Raw genomic sequence first — 14620 nt, 5'->3', positions numbered from 1 at the left:
AAATACTAACAATGGTTACATCTAGGTAATTTTTGTTTGCCTGTTCCTGCATTCAAATTATTAACCATAAACACATATTACTTTATAATCAGAAAAATGTTCAAAGAGACAACAAACCATAAACAAAAAAATACGCCTTCGGAAAAAATGCAATTCACATTTCTTTTGGCTGTCTTGAAGGCTCCCAAAGGATGTCAATTACTTTTTTCCCCCTTGATAATGGATACTTCCTCCACTAGTCAGGATATTGGTTTGTCACTATCTAGAAAATTCATGGGCAACTCTAAAACACAGCAGCCTCCACTGATATCTTCAAAGTAAACACAAAAGAGTAAATTAAATTTTATAGAAATTTAAAATAAAAAGATGCTGTGATGTGGAAAAAGAGAACCCTGTTACAGGAAAATAAGGAGAAAAAACCCATCAAGTCAGGTCTAGCACTGTGTACCCTTGAGACTTAAGGAGGGAGCCCCTGCCCTACTTATGTCACAAAGCCCTTCGAAAAGGATAAAGTGCTAAACACCAAATATACATAATTATGAAATGCAAAAGAAAATCAATTTTAGGTATTTTAAAACAACCAGCAGCATGATATTGGAAAGAACGGGAAGTACTGGGATATAATTAAGGTTCTACAGACATTACCAACGGTGTGATCTATAAGATACCTGACCTCACCCTTTAGGTTCCCCATAAGGAAAACAACATCAACACTTACTCTAAGGATTGAATGGCTGGGCGCATTTAATAGCACAGTGCCTGGCATGAGATCATTAACATTTTATTATTATTATTGCCATCTTTATCCAAAAGATGATGAAAAGAATACTGCATTTGCAAAGGTTCTACAAACCCAAGAGTTAAACTACAAAATACAGAGATTCCTGAACCTTTAAGAATGAAATGTCAGTAAGCCTAATAAAGATCTCAACAAGATAAAAAGAAAATATTAAAATTATACAAGTCTGCTCAAGAAAATTGATAATTTCACAGACCCAAAGAATTAGCAACTGAAAGAGCACACTCACCCAATACAACCCACTTCCACACTTTGGTTACAGATGAGGAAACTGAAGCCCTTAGAGGGTCAGTCACTTAGAGGTTAAAAAGTTCCTCTGCCCCAGGTCCAAATATTACATTTCAATTCATATGACACGGCCTGAATAGCAAGGTTGTTTTGAGGGTGGGGGGTAAAAGTGAGGAGGATAAAAAAAACAAGACTAGAGGGAAATGTCTCAAGTATCCTGTGTGTGTGATGAGAACGTTAGACAAATTAAAAGGGGATTTATGGAATAGAAATTTTTCCTTATTACTCAATATTTAGTTTATTAATTTCTGATTAACACTTCTTGGATTACATAATCTCATATATCGTTAAAAAGAATCTGACACCAAACTATGCTGAACTTAAATCAAAGTTTGTAGTTATACCCAACTACATATGGAAAATTAAACGAAGGACACACAGCTCGAGATATTTCACCAAAAGTCACTTTCCATATAGAATAATAAGTGTTCATATTCATAATGAAATATTCATAATGAAATATTCATATGTTATTTTGTTTTCAAACTGTAAAAATTATAACCGTGATTCACATTATTTACTTCTGATTGCCGAGAGGAAGTGAAAGCCCTAAAACTAGATCTAGGTCAGCATGATCCTCTGTAGGTCTAAGACTTGACAAATATAGCATGCAAAGTAACTGAAAAAACAAGCAAACCACCAAAAAGGTGCCCTTCAAATTCCCAACCATTCCTTAAACACCTTCTCACCCCAACTCATAATAAATTTGAGTCAAAAAAAAAGGATTAAGAGGAAAAAATGTTAAGTAACAATGTTAATTAAATAAGGCAGCAGTTACAGTAGAGCAATTAGAATATGAATCACAGATATGAAACTTTTTAATTTTAGTAGAGGTACTAAATTGAAATGCTTTATTTAAAGATAACCTAATCCACTAATCCCTGGTAGGCACTATAGTACTAGGTATCTCAATATACATAGCTAAAACTAAAATTTTAAAATCTATTTCTTGTTATTGATGTTAACTTGGAAGTCAAAATTACCATCTCTAAAATGGAGATTAACGAGCTGTAGACTTTCCACCTGAGCCCTCAGATAGCTACTTTCCAATATACAGTCACAAGATTTAGTCAAATAAGTAATAATTTGAGGCCTGTAAAAAAAAAAAAAAGCTGAAATATTTCTCAGTTCAAATATTATTTGAGGAACAACTGAGTAGGTAAATACTATTGATTTTTTACCTGAGATGAAAATTATTTTGGCAGTATTGTCTTTCTAAATTCTATCCAAAAAAGTAACACCATTTCAGAAGCCTACCCTAACCATCTATCACAGCTATTCGTTATTCTCAAATAGAAAAAAAACTATTAGTAATTATTTTCTATTTTATGAATTTACAACACTAAGTATTTATGTATTTACATTATTTGTTTGCCTTTCTCATCCATACAAAGCACCAAAACTTAGGATTGAGAAGAAGGAACAAGAATGAAACACAAGTCCTTTGAACATATCAAAGTGCAGTAAACAGTTTAGGAGTGCTACAGGAACACTGTATAAAATTAAAGTGGAATTATTCTTGAAGTCTGAAAGGAATGGCAAATAAACTAACCACAGGACAGCTTTCCCTCCTAGAAGAAGAATGAGTGTGTAAAGAGGGAGTGATGTTCCTGTTTGTATCCCAGATTCAAGAATGTGGGTTCCAAAGAATGCTGGCCTATCCAGGCAATGAATCAACCATTCCATTCAAACCAGACTAGCCTCACCACTCACTGAGAGCCACAGACATCACAGATGGGCATGCCCTACAGAGTAAGAGAGAGAGTGGTCCTCTTGGTATAGACACAATCAGAAGCTACAAGATATTATTATGTATTCTTCTTTCCCTGAAAGTATTAGGAGAATAACAGAGAACCTTAGAACTATTTAGAGTAGCAGTCCCCAACCTTTTTGGCACCAGGGACTGGTCTCATGGAAGACAATTTTTCCACGGATGTCAGGGAGGATGGTTCAGGCGGTAATGTGCACGATGGGGTGCAGCAGATGAAGCTTCGCTCACTTGCCCACTGCTCACCTCCTGCTGTGCAGCCCAGCTCCTAACAGGGCCCAGTACCAGTCTGTGGCCCGGGGGTTGGGGACCCCTGGTTTACAGTACTGAAAGAAATGTATTCCTACTACATGTAATTTTTTGGATAGAACAGGCAAATTTTTAATTTTAAAATCATTTTAAAATAAAACATTTATTTGATCTGACTGTAAAAATAATACTTGATCATAGTAGGATACATAAGAGGAAAAAAATCACCAAAAACTCCAAAGACAATCACATTTTCTTTTTCTACTCAGAAGTATGTGTCTGTGTGTAGTGTTGATATAAGTAGCAGGCAAGGATAACACTGTTGGCCATCCAGTTCCATTCGCCCCCTCATTTTCTAACCACATCCTGATTGTGCCCACAAATCTGCTCTCTACCTGAGGCCATGAGTTTCTGGGGTAGCAAACCCTAGTCCCAACCCAAGATGAATCCCAATCCATTTAAGCCAATCACAGTGGTCCCACTTCTCTTGACGTTGACTGATTTAGGCGTAAACTTATGCAATGCTGGCCCTAGTCCCAACCCAAGATGAATCGCAATCCATTTAAGCCAACCACAGTGGTCCCACTTCTCTTCACGTTGACTGATTTAGGCGTAAACTTATGCAATGCTGGCCCCACAAAGGAGAGGCTAGGGTGGTATTCACTATGAGGTCTTTGGGAAAGGCTTTTATCACTAATAAAGAGACATCACAGAAAAAAAAAAGTCTTCTTCCAAGAACCTCAGTTGTATTTACTGGTACACTTGAACTTGTGCCAGTCATCTTGCAAACATAGGAGGAACTAGCCACAGACAAAAGAAAGACATATCCTGCACTTTCAACCTTTTCCCACTGACCTTATTTTTAAATACATACAGATGCAGACACACAACCTTCTTGACCCAACCTGCCCCAACTAAAATCTCTCTCTTCCCTACTCTTCATTGCTATGCTTCTTCAAAGAGTGGTCAAAACAAGCTGCCTCCTCCACTAAATTATGCATTCATCACTGACATTCCTAAGGCTTTCTTAATTTCCCAAAACTTAGGCTTCTCATATCCTATGGTTTCAAGCCACATCTTACATGTTGCTATTTTAGCAATTAACACATGCTATAGTAATGGTCTGCCTGTCAGACTGTAACCTCTGAATAATTCTGTATTGCCAACATCTAGAAAAGTTCCTGGCATATCAAGGCACAAATATTTGTTTCATAAACCAAATGTACACCCAATACCTAACACGTAGGCATACCATGAATGTTGAAATAAGTTTAGCAACCCTACTATCTACTCACACCAGAATATGTGTTTGAGTGTAAACTGGGGAGAAGAACAACATGCACAGGAAGATAAGAGACCAAAGTGCCTTGAAACTTAAAAACACAATTATTCTTTACTCCCCAGGGATCAGAGAGCTGGTCAAAGTTAACTCAGTAGGAGAGAAGAGGATGTTTCCACACTGGTGTATGAGAAGCAATGGCAGGGAGGTGTGCTAGTATCTGAGCAGCTCTGCCACTGGTGAGCACTGTTGCCAACTTGCTCCAGAGAGGAAAAGGTGTCCCAGACCTCCTGGGGTCTGGAACAGGCAACAAACCAGGCCAGTGACAACAGACATGCGCTCAAAGGCAAAACACGTTTTTTTTAAAAACCCAGAGAAATATATCTAGAGCTTGAACAGTACTTGCAACAGTCCAAGAGACAATGAAGCAGGCAAAGTTGGTCGTAGCTAAGACTCATCCCTAAGCAGCATTTCCTTTGATATCTCTGGATGACAACTGGGAATGAAGGAATGAAGCAAAGATCCCTATTCAGCTGGGCAAAATTCTTTTCTACTTCAAAAGTCTCTTACTAATGTAGGAAAACTGATTAAAAGGGCAATGTCTTTTTTCTTACTTCCCCTTCTAATTTTAGTAGTAAATCCTATCTAGAGGAGCCCTGCTGGGAACACTCCTCAGAAAAACAGAGTAAATAGAGACATCAGGTACTCTGAAAATGTAAAATGTCTTGGGCCAAGATTTGACAACCACTTTACATTTTATAAAATAACAGTTCAGTGCAAAATACTCAGTAATGAAATTACTGATCTTACCAAAACGCACTTACTCCAAATTTACAAACTAATAATTACAACCTAATAAGTTCATTGAAAGACTAATAAATCTTTTATAGCCACCTATTTTATAGCAAACTCTCTGATGGATAAGTACATCTCCTCACTGATTTAACTGACTTCCAAAAGACGCTGGCACATTTTAGAGAAGGAATAAGGCATTAAGGATATGAAGAAACCAGCAAGTAGGGTCTTCCCATTTTTTCAATAAGACCCTAAGAGTTCATCTCCTTAGGCCAAAAACATCTCCCCTGGGAATCCTAGAGGATGACCAGTCAGTAAAAAGAAGAGATTAATGACAGGGGAAAAAAAAAAAAGGCAGAAGAGGGAGGTAAGATATTCCCCATACCAGGTTTAGTCTATAACCTTAGAGGTGGGATATTGACAAGGTCCAGGCACAAAGGAACTGAAAAAATGACCCCACTATATAAAACACTTTTTAATGTAATTCCACTTTAATGGGGGATGGGGAAGTGCAGTAAAGCTAACCACTATGACTCTGATTCAATCTAAGAAATGACCAATTAAAAAAGTGAAAATGACTTTACCAGATAGAAGCTAAGAACAGTTATTTTCTTACAAAAATATCCTTTGGGGACTTCCCTGGTGGCGCAGTGGTTAAGAGTCCACTTGCCAATGCGGGGGACATGGGTTCGGGCCCTGGTTGGTGGGATCCCACATGCCGCGGAGCGGCTGGGCCCGTGCGCCACGGCTGCTGAGCCTGCGCTCTGGGGCCCGCAAGCCGCCGCTGCTGAGCCCATGTGCCCCAACTGCTGGGGCCCGCGCCCCTGGAGCTCCTGCTCCGCAACGAGGGAGGCCACTGCGGTGGGAGGCCCGCACCGCAGCGAAGAGTGGCCCCTGCTTGCAGCAGCTGGAGGGAGCCCACGTGCAGCGGCGAAGACACAACGCAGCCAAAAGTAAATAAATAAAATACATAAATTTATAAAATATATATATATCCTTTGATTACTAACTTTCCTAAGGCATTAAGAAAATGACTTAAATTTATTTTTAAAAGAATATGATTTGCACACAGCTTCACCTGCACTGATGTAACATTTTCTAAACGGTGCCAGTACTGAGAAAGGAGCCAGCAGCCCGCCAACTCCACTGCATGCCCACAGTGCTCCTAGGACAGTCATTAACAACCAAGATCCTGGCAACTACTATTTCTTTGTTCCTTATATTTGCTTGGGGACAATTTTTATGATCCTACTAATATTCTATAAATTGTCCCTGATCCTAAATAAAACAAAGGATCTGTTCCCGAGGAGTGATCATATTAAAGAAAAGTATTAGATGTATAAGAGGTTTAGCATCTAGACAACCCAAATTATATTTTGCTCAATCCAATTCTAAGTCAATTACAAGGAAAAAGAAGTCAGAAGACAAATTTTCTTTCTATCTCAGGAGATGAACTAAATGATTTAAATCCAGGTGCTTCCTCAATCCTCACACCAATGATGGAAACAGAAAGTAGAATTCTAAATGATCAAGGGTTTCAATTCGGTGCATATTTAAAATAACTTAAGAGGTACAACATATACCGTTTTCTCTTTCACTCTTTAAAAAACCCCAAGTTTCAAAACCACAGAACTAAAATGAATCCCTATTATACTAGTGCAGCAACTGACAGTTTACTGAACAAACAGCCAAAGCACGTTCACTGTTCCATGGAGATAAACAGAAGACATGTATCTTCATTAAGAAACTTACACTTTAGTCAAAAGGATGGTCAAAATGTTTGACACAACCTTTCTGAATTACTAACAGGTGCAAGAAGCCACATGACAAACATATTTACTGTTTATCATGGATAATTTTTCTATATTAGCACAAACATGTCATTTAAAGAAAATACAATACTTAGAAGTAACTGGCAGGTAATTACATTCTAAATGTTCACTGCAAGTCAGTTATGAGAATCAAAAAATGAGTTCTGTCCTGATGTTAATAAGCAGGAAGGGGGTAGACAGGTTACTAACCCTGCTGGACCACAGTGCCCTCAATTATAACATGAAGAATAGATTAGATGCAGGATGGCAGATGTTATTTCTTCAAAAGCCAATTCCAAATAACTGGTGAAAACTGCCTCTAGAGCATTTTGCTGGGACTGTTAGATTCCTTTACTAAAAAGCCATGTCCTATGTTACTTGCCCTCAGAAGTTGGGTGTTTGAGATGCTGCTACTGATTTGTCAGAATGTTCACTTGAGTTGTTTTCCCAGTAGCAGCCACGTGCTGTACACCCACGCTTCTCCTCACTCTCTCCTCTGATCAGTCCGTGCAATGCAGCTCAGGGAGGCTGCAAAATGTGGCTGTGTAACCAAGCGCTTCCCTGATTCTGAAGAACAGACAATAACAACTAATGCGTACTGATGTTTAATATGGAGCCAGCACTGTTCTAACTGCTTAACACATATTAATGCACTTTACAACAACCCCTATGATATAGATTCTATTATCATCATCCCATTTTACAGATGAGAAAAAGAGGCACAACTAAGTGAAGTAACTTGTCTAAGGCTTCACAGCAGGTAAGTAACAAAGCAAGAACTTGACCTTCGGCAGTCTGGCTCCAGATGGCCCACTTTTAACAACTTTGCTTACTGCTTCTCTGTCAACTGTACAGTGATCAAATCTACAACTTCAGTTTTCTTAATGCTATGCACTAAGCCAGAAGCCCAGGTTTCATGGTGGTATAAGTCTATATTTTATCTGCAGTCTTGAAATGTTTACTTTCTCCAAGGGGCCTGGATTCTGGCAAATAATGCTCAAATTACCCATACCTTGAGCTTCGGCATATTATCTTGTTTGGCATATTTTAAAAAATCGTAATAGTTTTCTAAGTCACCCATTCGGCCACACAAAATACACCCTCCATTTAGTAGAACCCTCAGAAAATGGAGTTTAGGGTTAAAGTAATTCTCCCATTAACAGAACATTAGTCAGAAAATTGGGAGGACGAGATGATTCTTAAAACGTAAGTCTGGGAGAGGATCAGCACTGTGAAGAGAAGTAGCCAGGGGAATGCCACTTCCCAAGTGATTTGCTGGATGTGAAGTCTTATTAATCCTTGTTAAAGGGGCCCCTTGTAAACCTGGCCCCCAAAAATGCAGACTTCAAGGAGTAACAGTGATCTTTCAAAGAACTTGTTATATACAAACTATACTCCAATGTGCAGATTATCTTCTGGTGGTCCCATTATACCCTTTTTACCTATTACTACACTTCAAATCATACCCATGAAACAAACCAACCGTCTGGCTTGTCTCCAAATTCAAAATACACGGTATTATATGTAATAGGCAACAATGTATTTTTTGTTATTTCCATTCTCCACATCAACAATGCAATAAGAAATTTACACTTAAGCTTCTAATCTTTAAAATACAGCATAAAAAGAATAGAACTACATGTGAAATAAAAATTAAAATGAATTAAGAACATGTGAAAGAATGACAGCTTTCAAGAGGAAATCACGTTTTAAAAAAAAAGTACCCCAGTTGTTGAAAGAGTGTTACTGGCAGTGGTTAACAAACTCTTTATGTTCCCCAACAGAAAAGGGGTGGCATAAACCCAAGTTATATAACATGCAGGTACTACTGTTACCCTATATCTTGAAGATGAATGTCTTTCTGATTTTATATAAAAGTGAATTTTCAAAAAATCAAGGGTTTATTATTTTCTTCCAAATGAATCATCTTGCACTCACCTTAGACGCCCTAATCCCTAAAAAATTCATGATTTTTAATGTCTTCTAGTCCCAAACGTAAAGCATCTTTTTCTACTACAGAATGTTTTAATGAGCTACCGTCAATAAGAATCATTCTTCTGACCACAGATAAGGGTCAGATCCCCCCCACTCCACATTTCCCTTCCCTAAACTCTGTTAGCAATAGGGACTGTATGCTTGGGTCCTGTGCTCATTTTTAAAGCAAGAAGTAATGATCCGAGATGGAAAGACACCAGCGCCATCACTAAGACAATGATCCATATGGTTTGCCTTTCACCCGACAGTGCTTTCAGACAGTGCTTTCAAGACTTGACCCAAAGAGACTTGTTAATTTCACCCACATTCTCCCTCCCCTCCTCTCTGCCACCAGAAACAACTAGTGTATGTATGAAAAGCCAGGGGCCATGAAAACCACGAGGAAGGCTCCTTTTGTGTTCTCCTAAAGAAATCTTTATGAAGAACAAATTAAGTTCACTTTCTGAAATGTATAAACCACAAAACAACAAAACCACAAAAGGGAAACTAAGTACAATAAGAAGAGTAAATATTTTTGTTACAATACTATTAAGAGGTGACTCCTAGCTGCAAATTTCTTCCTCAGTTTTAGCTCTCTCCAGCACAAACTTCTCAGGCAGTAGGTCACGAGGCTGCTCTGTGTTTACCCACCACCTCAGCGCTCCTTGGCCACTTCCTAAGAGCGCTGGCATCTCACCCACTGATTACCTGTATCAACACAGACAACCCCAGCTTCAGGCCTCTGAAGCAACCCCTCTTGAGTGCTCCTTGGCCTTTTACAGTGGAGGCATGTGATGAGAGTATCTGCACCAGCTGTTCCTAATTACCTCTCAGGCTGGGGCGAATGACTCAGCAACCCAACTTTTTTTAAGGAGTCATCTACCTTGTTAGCCAACCAACATATTGAACAATGGTAAACCACTTGACAGAGCCACAGGTTAAACAACAATAATGCACGATGCCATGCCATCACTTAAACCAAGGCCATCCTACTCCCAGCTGACTCACCAAGTGTTTTTTCCCCAGGCTTCTTTAATCCAAAGGCTGAAGTGGCAAGCGCCTTCAAGCCCAGCCCAGCCCTTGCACCACTACCCAAGACCAGGAAGAAGCAGCCGGCCTCTTCCCACTTCTCTGCTTGACCATGTGAAGCGCTCAAGCGCTCTGACACTAACACCTCCGGTGTTTCCACCCTTTATCTTTCGGAACTGCTTGAAATGCAAACCCTCCTGGATATAAGCAGTGTTATACTACATGAACAAAGACCTAGTCGTGGCACCCTCCAGACCCAATACTGATAGAATTCTCCCAAAAGATAGGCATCCCTACAAAACAGCCTTTGTTCCTTCAAGCGTGACATTGGAGCCTGTTTTTCCCACACACGTTCTTTCACAATCACTACTACGCTATACCTTGAATCAGCCCGAATTCAACGCAGAAGGCTCACTGCACAAAAACCTTCTGTACAATTCTACTCAGTGACATTAAACTACCGTGCAAGAAAGAGAAAGCCATGGCACTCGCGTTTCATTAGACAAGCACAAAGCTGGTGTCTCTACGATCAACACCCACTCTCACCCGACTGTGGGAGTCTTTAATTACAACGCGCGGGCAAAACTCCAACAAAGGGAGCCCTGGGATCTCCGGGCCCCCAAACCAATCTTCGCTAAACCCAGCCCCGCAGGGTGGTATTTTTTGCTCCAGCCACGAACTCGGCCTTTCTTACGTGATTACACGCGCGACCTACACCCAGGCTGGGCAGACGGGAGGCAAACAGCTCGCCGGACGCGGCGGCTAACGAGAGTGGTGGGAGAGGGCGGAGGGACGATACTGAGCCGGGCCGGCCGCGCGGGCGGTGCTGATGTGTCACAGCCCCGGCGGGCCGCGCGCCGGCTGGGGATTGGGGGGGGGGGTGCCGGGCTCGGACCCGGGTGCCCGAGAGGCGGGGGAGGGGGAGCGGGCGCCCGGGCCCCAGTACCTCCCGGCCCCCCGCCGGCCGGCCCGTGATAAAGTACAGCGCGGGCCCGTAAACAACGGCGCCGGCCGCGCGCGGGGCCACGGGGCGCCGACCCGTCGCCCCTTCCGGCGGACGAGGCCACTTCCAGGAAGGGGAGCTGCAGCCGCCCCCCGCGGGCCCCGCTTAATGCCCCCCGCCCAAAAAGCAGCAGCCCCGGTCTCCCTCACCGCCTCCCCAGGACCTGCCCGCGGACCGCCCCTCACAGGCCGGCGGCCCAGACCGCGCGCGAGACGCCGCCGCGCGGACCCTGCCGGGGAAGGGCGCCCGGGACAGGCGAGCCACTCACCAGAGCCGAGGCGCGACGCAGCCCGACTGACGGCAGCGAGCGAGCCTGGCGGGCCGCGCGGGCAGCTATCAGGTGACTCACTCCGTCTCCGCGGCCGGCCGCCCCTCCCCTCTCCTTCCTTTCCCTTTCCTCCCTCGCCTCCCCTCCCTTCCCCTCTCGTTCCTCCCCTTCCCTCCGCAGCCGCGGCCTCCGCCCCCTCCCGGCGCCCAAGCCCCGCCCCCCTCGCGAGGTCCCGCCCCGTAGGCCTGCCTCGCGAGACCCCGCCCTTCCCGCTCTGTAGCGCCTAAACCCCGCCCTCACTAGAGGCCCCGCCCCGCCAGCCAGGAAGCCTCGGTACGCGGATCCCTGCGGCTTCCTGCGCGTAGCCGAAGCCCACACGAGGGGATGCAGGGAGGTATCGCGCAAGCCCTGGGCAGGGCAGGCCTCGAGGAGGCGGCGGCGGGGTCCCGCAACCTCCGTGGCAGCGCCCCTGTGCGAGCGCAGGCCGCAGCCTGAACGAAAAAGCCACCCGAGGACCACCTCCTCCTTTCCTGCTGAAAGCAGAAAGGAAAAGCCTGACGGCCTGCTCGCTCTAAGTGTTGCCGGGATACCCGGAATCGGGTGCCAGCGGACACCAGGAGCGAGGACGAGAGCCGGCCACGTCCCTCCCCAGACCAGACCCCCTCAGGGGTAGCTTCTGGCAGCCCCCGCAGCAGAGCTTCTCCTCTGCCTTCTCCTGGGGGTGGCGGGGCGCCCAGGTTCGCAAGGTTCTTGAGCTTCTTGATAGGGATGCATCAAGTGCATCCAGGATTTTGTAGAAAGCATCTGGCAGCCCTACTTTTGTCTGACAGTGAAAACAGTGGCGTCAGCTAACAGGTGTTCCCTTTACGTGGTGGCCGCCAGGAAACCTGGAACCAGGTTGAGTGCCCAGTGGTGTCAGCCGGCTCATCTTAAGCCCAGGTCAGGCTTTCATCTTCTGCTGCTTATTCCGGTGTTCATCCAATTGTTGGTGTTAAAATTAAGTTCCCAAGCCATTTAGCATCTCTGGAGTTCAAAGCACTGACTGTGCGAAAAGATGTGCACCTGGCAAAGCCTACGCTTATCAATCTAAAGGGAGACCCGAGCGCTCTGGCACTGTGCCAGCCGACCTGATTGGAGTTGGGATCTTGTGAAGGGATTTTGCCGTTGGTTTTTGAGTTCAGGTCGAAAGACAGAAAGAAGTCGATGGCTGGACAGCATCAGCACCAAGATGTGTGGGCTCATTCTTGCACACCGGAAGACAGCCCTGGACCTCTCAGGGCAAAAAAAGACTGCCACGTTAATGAAGTCAGGTATTATCACTAACATGACTGCGTTTGTATTCACAGGCGGTGAGACTTAGGGACATTTGAGTTACATCCAAAATACACGAGAAAATAATGAGTGAAATCGTGTGGGAGTCCAAGGGGTAAAGTGATTCACTGTGACCTAGAATTTGGGCAGTAGGTAACATTTGCATTGGGTCTTAACTGGGAAGAATGGGGCCCTGCAGTCCAGGGAGGGAAGAGCGTATGCAATAGTCCAGACGTAGGAAGCAGATGGCATTTCAGGCTACCTGAGTTCATGGTGGGGTAAAAATATTTAGTTAGAAAGGAGGAAAGAACAATTGGAAATAGACATGGAAGGACTGGGGTTCTTACATGCACCTGAGCATTTTTGAGGCTTCACTCACCTTCCACCCAAAGCCAGTGGAATTCTAGTCTTCCTTCATCCCACACCTTTGCAATTTCTTCAAGAGGAAGAACAGACCCTTCCTCTTTGCGAGGAACTCTTCCTTCTGTACTCTCAATAAATGGCAGTGAAAGTTTCTAGCATATGCTCTGATATGTTAAATTATTTGAAAAGTCTTACAAAGGTATATCAAGGTGTTGAGAATATCAAGGCTGTTAGGAGTTACTCTCAAACTTTAGTGTTCATAAGAATCTCTGGATAGCCAGGACACGGAAGCAACCCAAATGTCCATCAACAAAGGAATGGATAAAGAAGATGTGGTACATATACACAGTGGAATATTACTCAGCCATTAAAAGGAACAAAACAGTGCAATTTGCAGAGACATGGATAGACCTAGAGACTGTCATACAGAGTGAAGTAAGTCAGAAAGAAAACAAATATCGTATAATATCGCTTATATGTGGAATCTAGAAAAATGGTACAGACGAACTTACTTGCAAAGCAGAAATAGAGACATAGATGTAGAGAACAAACTTATGAATACCAAGGGGGGAAGGGGGATGAATTGGGAGATTGGGATTGATATATATACACTACTATGTATAAAATAAATAACTAATGAGAACCTACTGTATAACACAGGGAACTCTACTCAATGCTCTGTGGTGACCTAAATGGGAAGGAAATCTAAAAAATGAGGTGATATATGTATATGTATAACTGATTCACTTTGCTGTACAATAGAAACTAACACAACATTGTAAAGCAACTATATTCCAGTAAAAATTAAAAAAAAAAAAAAAAAGAATCTCTGGGGTACTTGTTAAAAATGTAGATTCCTGGGCTCTGCCCCCAAAGATTCTGGTTTCATAAGTCTGAATGTGACCCAAGGATCTGCATTATTTTTAATAGTTAAAATCACATCACTTGAGAAGTACTGAGTTAAAGTTTATGGTATATATTAGGTACAGGGCAAAAAAACAAAATTAGAGAATGATATAAAACCAAGTCAGAATGGGAAGGGCCTCATGCACTGTGCCTACAGTTTGAACTTTATCCCATGGGCTGAAGGGAGTGTGTAGAGGTATTTAAGTCATGTGATTGTTTTTAGAAGCTAATTCTAGAGAACCTCATTCACTCCATTTCCATTGCCTTAGCTCCTTCTGTCTCTAAATATTCATTCACTCATTAAATCAACGATATTTGGAGGTTGAACAAATTGTTTTAAACTGTAAGCAATTACCAAGATAAAAGGTCGCCACAAGTTGAAAAACTGCCAGTTCACACTTCTTCCCTCAAAAATGATTATGAATTAAAGCCCTACCACCCCTAGCCCTAGGTTGAAAGATTTTTGTAAAAAATGAACATATTTCATTAGAAGACAGGCTTCCTTGAGCAGGATGGGCAAACATACCCCAGTGTTTACCTGCTATCTGAAATGAAAGGTAAGGTGAAAGGAATGTAGCCTCTGACTTGGGATATTCACAGCTTCTAAGATTTAAAAAAGGCAGAAATTATAAAATAAGCTACAAGGATATATTGTACAACACAGGGAATATAGCCAATATTTTATAATAACAATAAATGGAGTATAACCTTTAAAAATTCTGAGTCACTATATTGTACACCTGTCACATATAATATTGTACATCAGCTATACTTCAA

At 42.7% G+C, this 14620-nt stretch overlaps 1 protein-coding gene across 1 annotated transcript in view; it reads right to left on the bottom strand.

Annotated features, from left to right (window-relative positions):
• Window positions 1-11393, bottom strand: part of BACH1 (BTB domain and CNC homolog 1) — a 46895-nt gene extending 35502 nt beyond the window's left edge. The window contains exon 1 of the mRNA XM_079923002.1: window positions 11264-11393. The gene's annotated coding sequence lies outside the window, so the exon portion shown is untranslated. The remainder of the gene's footprint in view (window positions 1-11263) is intronic.
• Window positions 11394-14620: the final 3227 nt, after the last annotated feature.

The sequence above is a fragment of the Stenella coeruleoalba genome (assembly GCF_951394435.1).
Source record: "Stenella coeruleoalba genome assembly, chromosome: 5".
Taxonomy (NCBI): Eukaryota; Metazoa; Chordata; class Mammalia; order Artiodactyla; family Delphinidae; genus Stenella; species Stenella coeruleoalba.
This window is presented reverse-complemented; position numbering and strand designations above follow the sequence as displayed.